The sequence below is a fragment of the Acipenser ruthenus genome, chromosome 54 (genome assembly GCF_902713425.1).
Source record: "Acipenser ruthenus chromosome 54, fAciRut3.2 maternal haplotype, whole genome shotgun sequence".
In the NCBI taxonomy this organism is placed as follows: Eukaryota; Metazoa; Chordata; class Actinopteri; order Acipenseriformes; family Acipenseridae; genus Acipenser; species Acipenser ruthenus.
Window position 1 is genome coordinate 6,982,802 of NC_081242.1, and position 9,516 is coordinate 6,992,317.

A 9,516-nucleotide genomic window follows, 5' to 3' on the forward strand; every position below is an offset into this window, starting at 1 on the left:
CGTGCGTGTGTGCGTGCGTGTGTGTTAGTAAAAGTATTTTCAAAGCTGCTGCTTTTGAAGAATAAAGAAAACGCTTAGGAAATAAGTTTATATCAAAAAGCCAATCAATGCCTTAATTAACTTCTTTAGCTGAGTCTGAACTTTGCTTCAGCAGATGAATAGAGATTTACTGAAGTCTTTCTGCCCACCCTGTGGATTTCTGTTCATTGTCTCACCAAGGTGTTCCTGTTTCACCCTGGGATTGAAAAGGATTCTTCGTCGGAGCTGCCTCTCCGTTGGGAAATCGCTTGTCGGACGGACATTTCCCGAACGCTGGCTGAGATCAAACCCATTTACTCTTTTTATTCTGCTGCTGGATTACTCTTATTGAAAACCTTCTTTATATATTTTCTTTTTGTGTTTTTTTTCCTTCATCACCTGGATTGGTTCTATATCTTTGTTCTGGTCAAATCTCTTTGTTTTGCTGTTTTTACTGGGGTTCAGCAAGTGCCTCGGGACCGAAGCTCCAGTTTATTACTTGATTTTCTTTATTATATCCTGTGCAGGGACAGGATAAGTCAGGGGACGGGTTTTTTTTTTGGACATTTATTTTTTTTATTTGTATTTTTTGGGACTCTGCCCATTTGGCGATCAAGGACTCAAATTGGACTGTCTTTATTTCTTGGGCTAACTTCTCAGATTTCTTGTTCTGTAATTGTAGGATGTGATTTCTTTTTTTTCACGTACCTGTCTTCTTGCTCTGCAGTTTTATTGTTCTGCAGTATTTCTCTTCTTCCTTTGTGGTTTGTTTGGACTGGCTCAGTGCATATTTATAGTCAGGATTACTGTCTCACCCCGTGTTCATTTCGTGGTCTGGCTCTCTGCTCGCGTATCTTTTTGACTTATTGCAGGTGGGGTGATATTATTGTGATCAGGTAATTAAAGTTATTTTTATTAAACTCTAGCGTTGAGTTTGTTACAAGCTGTTTAGAGCAATGCTTCTAGACTGGACTGCAGAGAGACTTTCACTTACAGGGCACACATTCCATTGAAGTGACAACATAGGCATGTGGTAACTGCAGTGGAATTAATGGAATTAGAAGGGCATTGTTTCAGCATTACACTAAGTGTGCTTTCCTTCTAGTTCCTCAGTGATTACTACAGAATAACATGTGCCCTGGAACTGAAAAAGTGAGCCAATCCTTCCACAAGTAATGGAGCTGATCCTGAACTCAATCCCAGCATTGTGACTGAGACACACAGTAATGGAGCTGATCCTGAACTCAATACCAGCATTGTGACTGAGACACACAGTAATGGAGCTGATCCTGAACTCAATACCAGCATTGTGACTGAGACACACAGTAATGGAGCTGATCCTGAACTCAATACCAGCATTGTGACTGAGACGCACAGTAATGGAGCTGATCCTGAACTCAATACCAGCATTGTGACTGAGACACACAGTAATGGGGCTGATCCTGAACTCAATACCAGCATTGTGACTGAGACACACAGTAATGGAGCTGATCCTGAACTCAATACCAGCATTGTGACTGAGACACACAGTAATGGAGCTGATCCTGAACTCAATACCAGCATTGTGACTGAGACACACAGTAATGGAGCTGATCCTGAACTCAATACCAGCATTGTGACTGAGACACAGAGTAATGGAGCTGATCCTGAACTCAATACCAGCATTGTTATTGAGACACACAGGCCTCAGTTCTGTGACCCGACTCAATAATATCAGGGGCTCTCTTTATGTTCATTCTTTTGAACACATTTAATAAAGTTTGATGCACTTTATGGAGTTCATGTAGAGACCAGAATACCAGTTACCAGTCACACTTCCTCTTTCTATGCACATGTATCTAATGGAATAGTTTTTGTACGAGTCCTGCATTGCACTTCCTCACTGTGGGTCTCGAGCACAGTAATACACGGCAGTGTCTTCAGTCTTCAGGCTGTTCATTTGTAAATACAACATGCTATTGGAATTGTCTGTGGAGATGGTGAATCTTCCTTGGACAGACGTGGCATAGTATGTGCTGCTGCTATAAATACTGGCCACCCATTCCAGACCCTTTCCAGGAGCTTGTCGAACCCAGCCCATAGCATAGCTGCTGAATGTGAATCCAGAGGCTTTACAGGACAGTTTATGGGACTCTCCAGGCTTTACAACTGCTGGTCCGGACTCAGTCAACACTACATCAGACCGGACACCTTGAGGAAAAAAGCAAACAACGTACAGTAACTACTGCTAAAACATCAAGTAATATACAGAATCAATGCAGGCTAATTTCCACAAGTGTCAGATACTTACTTGATAGAGCTGTCATTATTATACAGAGAGCTGTTAAAATCCCCATTGTACTGCAGAATTGTGGTTATTGAAAGAAGAAAGTGTTGTAACCAGAAGACAGGCTACCTCTCCTCCTGCTCCTATCTGCACTGCAGCAGAGTTAAATAGGAAGTGAAGCCCTGGACATTTGCATACGTTTCTCTGCATTATTTAAAGCAGCTTGTTTATATTGCTGCCTCCCAGAAACACTGCACACTGGAATCCCTCGACTATGATAGAGGGGCTGGGGAAATCCACAACCTTGGAACAGTGTTGATCAGTGGCATTTTAAACACAAACATTATGTTCATATATTGATGAAAGAAAATAGAGTGAAAGAGAGTGGGAGATAGTTGGGTTTTTTGTTTGCTGTATTTTTAACAATATCCAGCCGTAAACTGTTTCCAATAAACCCTAAATGCTTCTTGACTTCTCTGTGTCCTATGCAGCTGCTGAGGTGGTGAAGTGTGACTGTGTTTTGCAGGCAGAACAGCAGACTGATCTCTCTGTTCCTGTGAAGCTCAGTAATGCACATGTGTCAGATCTTTATACTGTTACAGTGCTGCCATTCTGTAGGAGACACTGCCATCTACTGGCAGGAAATGAAAACTGCTGCATGTGAAGCAATAGCACACAATGAGAAGGAAAGAGACAATGCACTGGTACAGCAGTCTTCAGATTGCAGGCTGTTCATTTGCAGCTACACCAGGGTGGAGAAGCAGTCTCTGGAAATCCTGAACAAACTTATACTAGAGTTACTAGAGCTTTGTATTGACTTTTTCATTGCAGAAACCCATTGTTTTGGGGTAATGTCCCCACAGCCCGTGTCTGTCCCAATACTTGCTAGGGAAGGGGTCTGACCTGTCTGTGTGAATTTACTGTTGGAGAACGTCTCTCTGTGTTGGTCACTCTGTTGTTTTATTGTATTTGGATAAATGGGGCGGGACATTGTAATGAAGATAGTCAGTGCTTGTGTTTGAGTAAAGGCTTGAGCCACACGTAGGATATTCTAAACCACATTGTTATATTCTGTCTCTGTAACTGTAATGATGCCGTTGTGTGTTAACTGAAACAACACATGCACATGGGATGAATTCACCATTGACATGAATGAGTGGATTCACACGAGTGGGTTTTTGTAAGGGCTCAGGCTTCACTTCTCTCACTGTGAGTCTCGAGCACAGTAATACACGGCAGTGTCTTCAGTCTTCAGGCTGTTCATTTGTAAATAGAAAATGTGATTGGAAAAGTCTTTGGATGCTCTAAACCGGTCCTTGATGGTGTCTGAGTGATGTTCTGTATCGCTTCTACTACCAATGCTAGCGAGCCATTGCAGCCCCTTCCCTGGAGTCTGCCGAATCCAGCCCATCCAGTAGCCGTTTACATCAAACCCACTGACTTTACAAGACAGCTTCAGTGACTCGCCGGGCTTTTTCATCTGTGACTCGGTCTGAGTGAGTGTGATACCTGATACATCTTTGAATAGAAAAAAATAGAAAATAAATTGTGCAATTATAACTTGAACTTTTAACAGATAATAACCAATTATTATAATCGTCACTAATATAGACAACTGGGTTGAATTTGTTGTGGTATTTTGTGTGTAAAACACATGTGGTAAAGTATCATTTCCAGTATCATTTATTGAACCAATACAAAATCCACTTCTGTATTGAAGCACCAGAAACCTCTCAATGTCACTTTCTCATCTTCTGTGTATAAACACCCAAAAGAGATTGAATTCATCCGCTAGCACTTTCCATGAAGCGTCTCTCATTACTGTGTATTTACAGAGTAGTTACTTAGTAAATGCATATATATATATATATATATATATATATATAGAGTGTGTGGCCCCAGTGTGGGAGTCTTCATTGCAGAAACACATTCAGGCTGAAATGAAGACAAACTGCCTCAGTCCCAGTCGTGATGCATTTATTGATGTGTCCCAATACTTGTTGGAGCGGAGGAAAGCCAGCCCTCTCTGTGTGTGTTTCTTGTTACACGGTGCGTATGTGGGGGGGGGGGGGGGGGGGCATGTTCTAAAGTTACTGGGAGAGATGGGGAGGGACATTTCAATGGCATTGTGTCAGCTAGTGCTGCCTTCTTTCACAAACACATGTTTTCTGATAAACATTTTTCAGAGTGAATAACTTGAAGGTGCAGAGCCTCCACTTCCATATTGGATTGGATTGCTTGATGCAAAGCACCCTGAAATCATTGCTCACATCAGGGTTTGCTACAGTGGCTTTCCTTTGACTGTTTCCTTCTCTTTTTTACTGTTAACAGTGCAGTGTAGATGCATGTAGTTCAGAAGGAGCTTCAGCTACTTGCTTTCTTTATACAGTATAAATCTGGTTTCGTGTTGTTTCTTAGTGTTGTATGAATCCAGCATTATTAATATTATCATCTAGGTGTTTAAAAATATTATTTGAGACTAAACCACATTGTTATATTCAGGTGTTGTTTTTGAGTAAAGGCTTGAGCCACACGTAGGATATTCTAAACCACATTGTTATATTCTGTCTCTGTAACTGTAATGATGCCGTTGTGTGTTAACTGAAACAACACATGCAGATGGGATGAATTCCCCATTGACATGAATGAGTGGATTCACACGAGTGGGTTTTTGTAAGGGCTCAGGCTTCACTTCTCTCACTGTGAGTCTCGAGCACAGTAATACACGGCAGTGTCTTCAGTCTTCAGGCTGTTCATTTCCAGCTATGCTGTGGTGGAAGTATCCATGGAAACCAGTAGAATGACCTTATATCGATGGACAGTATTGAATATTGGTTATGTACAGTTCAGCAACCATTCCAGAGCTTTCCCAGGAGCTTCTCGGATCCAGTGTATCCAATAGCTGCTGCTTAATGTGAATCCAGAGACTTTACAAGACATCTTTACAGACTCCCCTGGCTTTCTCATTTCAGAACCAGACTGGCTCAAAACAATATCAGATCAGACATCTGTAAACATTCACACTTCCTCTTTCTATGCACATGTATCTAATGTAATAGTTTTTGTATGAGTCCTGCATTGCACTTCCTCACTGTGGGGTTTCGAGCACAGTAATACACGGCAGTGTCTTCAGTCTTCAGGCTGTTCATTTGTAAATACAGCATGCTGTTGGAATCGTCTCTGGAGATGGTGAATCTTCCCTGGACAGACTGGGCATAGTATGTACTACTACCACCAGTGCTTATAAGAGACACCCATTCCAGACCCTTTCCAGGAGCTTGTCGAACCCAGCCCATCCAGGAGCTGCTGAATGTGAATCCAGAGGCTTTACAGGACAGTTTATGGGACTCTCCAGGCTTTATAACTGCTGGTCCAGACTCAGTCAACACTACATCAGACCGGACACCTTGAGGAAAAAAGCAAACAACGTACAGTAACTACTGCTAAAACATCAAGTAATATACAGAATCAATGCAGGCTAATTTCCACTAGTGTCAGATACTCACTTGATAGAGCTGTCATTATTATACAGAGAGCTGTTAAAATCCCCATTGTACTGCAGTATTGTGGTTATTGAAAGAAGAAAGTGTTGTAACCAGCAGACAGGCTACCTCTCCTCCTGCTCCTATCTGCACTGCAGCAGAGTTAAATAGGAAGTGAAGCCCTGGACATTTGCATACGTTTCTCTGCATTATTTAAAGCAGCTTGTTTATGTTGCTGACTCCCAGAAACACTGCACACTGGAATCCCTTGACTATGATAGAGGGGCTGGGGAAATCCACAACCTTGGAACAGTGTTGATCAGTGGCATTTTAAACACAAACATTATGTTCATATTTTGGAGAAAGAAAATAGAGCGAAAGAGAGGGGGAGATGGTTGGGTTTTTTGTTTGCTGTATTTTGAACAATATCCAGCCGTAAACTGTTTCCAATAAACCCTAAATGCTTCTTGACTTCTCTGTGTGCTATGAAGCTGCTGAGGTGGTGAAGTGTGACTGTGTTTTGCAGGCAGAACAGCAGACTGATCTCTCTGTTCCTGTGAAGCTCAGTAATGCACACGTGTCAGATCTTTATACTGTTACAGTGCTGCCATTCTGTTGGAGACACTGCCATCTACTGGAAGAACATGAGAAAAGCAGGCTGCTGGCAATACTGTGCACAGGACACAACATTCCACTAGTTTCCATTCTGTATCTGTTTAGCATGGATTGCACTCTGTAATCAGGGAGGAAACCACTAGACATATATGCATCAATAGTGTTGTGAATTAGTGTGGGGAGATTTGGATGAATAGTTGCTTCTTATTGGCAGTGTAAGCAGCTCAGGTTTATTGACTCAGTGAACATACAAAGCAGGTTTCTTTACAGGTACCTGCAGTCCTTCATAGTGATACTTTTCACACAGTGGCATCATTAACTCCTATGGGACAGGGTTCGGGTTAGGGATAGGGTTCGGGGTATATCGTGCAAAGACATTGGACACATTAAGTACATTGTAACTAACATTGTAATGATGTGTAAGTGCACATGTATTTACTAAGTAACTACTCTGTAAATACACAGGAATTCCAGACACTTCATGGAAAGTGTTGCCCTGAATCGTGTGGTTGTTTTTGTGACGTGGACTAATGTTCACTGGACACCTAGAAGTGACCACCACACTGAATGTACTGGAGTCCTGACCAGCTGGACTGGAACCCAGGCCCCCAGAGGTATGAAAGGCTGGTCAGTCAGCAACACATCATCATGGATTGTGCTAAATCTTCCCTTTATATAACAGTACAATGCAAAGTTTCTTATCCACAATTCCACCTAAATATATGAGAACTCGGACGGCTATTGAAAGTGAGGGTGACAGTGTGAATAATATTGGGGCCACTGTAGGGTTTGTGTTTCTTTGAAGATGTTCCTATAATAAGATGGGAATGTCAAGTGGGACCAAGAGGTACATCATTTGAATTGAGGAGGAGTTGTGTGGTCAGCACTGGACACAGATATTTCAACCTGTATGTCAGATACATGAAATTCAATGAAATCACGTAACTTCATGTTCAGTATACATTAACAAAGCAAAGTCTGGCAGAGTTCTGCGTTTCCCCTTGACATGAATGAGTGGATTCACACTAGTGGGTTTTTGTAAGGGCTCAGGCTTCACTTCTCTCACTGTGAATCTCGAGCACAGTAATACACGGCAGTGTCTTCAGTCTTCAGGCTGTTCATTTGCAGATATGCTGTGGTGGAAGTATCCATGGAAACCAGTAGAATGACCTTATATCGATGGACAGTATTGAATATTGGTTATGTACAGTTCAGCAACCATTCCAGAGCTTTCCCAGGAGCTTGCCGGATCCAGTGAATCCAATAGCTGCTGCTTAATGTGAATCCAGAGACTTTACAAGACATCTTTACAGACTCCCCTGGCTTTCTCAGTTCAGAACCAGACTGGCTCAAAACAATATCAGATCAGACATCTGTAAACATTCTCACTTCCTCTTTCTATGCACATGTATCTAATGGAATAGTTTTTGTACGAGTCCTGCATTGCACTTCCTCACTGTGGGTATCGAGCACAGTAATACACGGCAGTGTCTTCAGTCTTCAGGCTGTTCATCTGTAAGAACACAGTGCTGCTGGAATCAGACTTGCTGACTGTGAACCGGCCCTGGACTGACTGTGCATAAAATGCCTCTGCATCATAGTCGATTCTACTCAGCCATTCCAGTGCTTTCCCGACAGGCTGACGAATCCAGACTGTGGCAAACCAGCTACTGCTGTCAGTCAAAGAGTATCCAGAGACTTTACAAGACAGCTTGAGAGATTCTCCTGGCTTCCCGACTTCTGAAATGGGCTGGGTTATAACATCAGCACAGCCTGCATCTGAAAATAACAAACACACACAAGTTTTAACAATAATGCAAATGATAATTATTAAAATCATTGTTTTTCATAGTATGTACACTAATAATGCATGTTGAATGAGAATACAAGTGATTGCAATTTATACTCACATGTCAGATAAGACAATAACAGGATGACTTTTAAAGCACCAAACATTGTGAATGACTTGTAATGAATAATTTGTAGCAAAGACACTTTGTGGTGTGTAAAGAGCGAGCTGAGAAATGCAGCCCAACCTCTCCTCTGCACATCTGAACTAGCAGACAGCAGGCTGGGTTTAAATAGGTAGGGACTGTGCTGAGGTTTGCATAGACGCTCTTCAGTGGGTTCAAATAGAGGAGATCTCAGCTGGCAGGCAGCGTGTGTGTAGCATTAGCTACAGTTGTGCAGCATAAGGAGTTTGCTGCCTGCAATGCTTAATTGGATTTCAGAAAACCTGGCCAGGTTATCAAAGTTTAATTGAAAGCTTATTAAGCAATTATATATTAAAGCCACACATTTTTTTTCGGAGGTTTCCCGGTGAAGGCTGAAAGTTATTGAAATCTTTATATATTCTGTTTTCCATACAGAACACATTAGTAATGATCCCTGCATCCGTTCTCCTGTTTATCTAATTTATTGTTAACGTGTCCTTATAGAAATGGCCTGGTTCTACTTGAATTGATTATCTTTGTCTCATTAAGCCACTTGGCAATTTCTTTATTCCAGGAACCTGACTGGTTAAGAGGGGGTCTGTTTTGTGTAGAGAGGAGAGAGAAGTGTGCGTGCGTGCGTGTGTGTGCGTGCGTGCGTGCGTGCGTGCGTGCGTGCGTGCGTGTGTTAGTAAAAGTATTTTCAAAGCTACTGCTTTTGAAGAATAAAAAAAACACTTAGGAACTAAGTTTATATCAAAAAGCCAATCAATGCCTTAATTAACTTCTTTAGCTGAGTCTGAACTTTGCTTCAGCAGATGAATAGAGATTTACTGAAGTCTTTCTGCCCACCCTGTGGATTTCTGTTCACTGTCTCACCAAGGTGTTCCTGTTTCACCCTGGGATTGAAAAGGATTCTTCGTCGGAGCTGCCTCTCCGTTGGGAAATCGCTTGTCGGACGGACATTTCCCGAACGCTGGCTGAGATCAAACCCATTTACTCTTTTTATTCTGCTGCTGGATTACTCTTATTGAAAACCTTCTTTATATATTTTCTTTTTGTGTTTTTTTCCTTCATCACCTGGATTGGTTCTATATCTTTGTTGTGGTCAAATCTCTTTGTTTTGCTGTTTTTACTGGGGTTCAGCGAGTGCCTCGGGACCGAAGCTCCAGTTTATTACTTTATTTTCTTTATTATGTCCTGT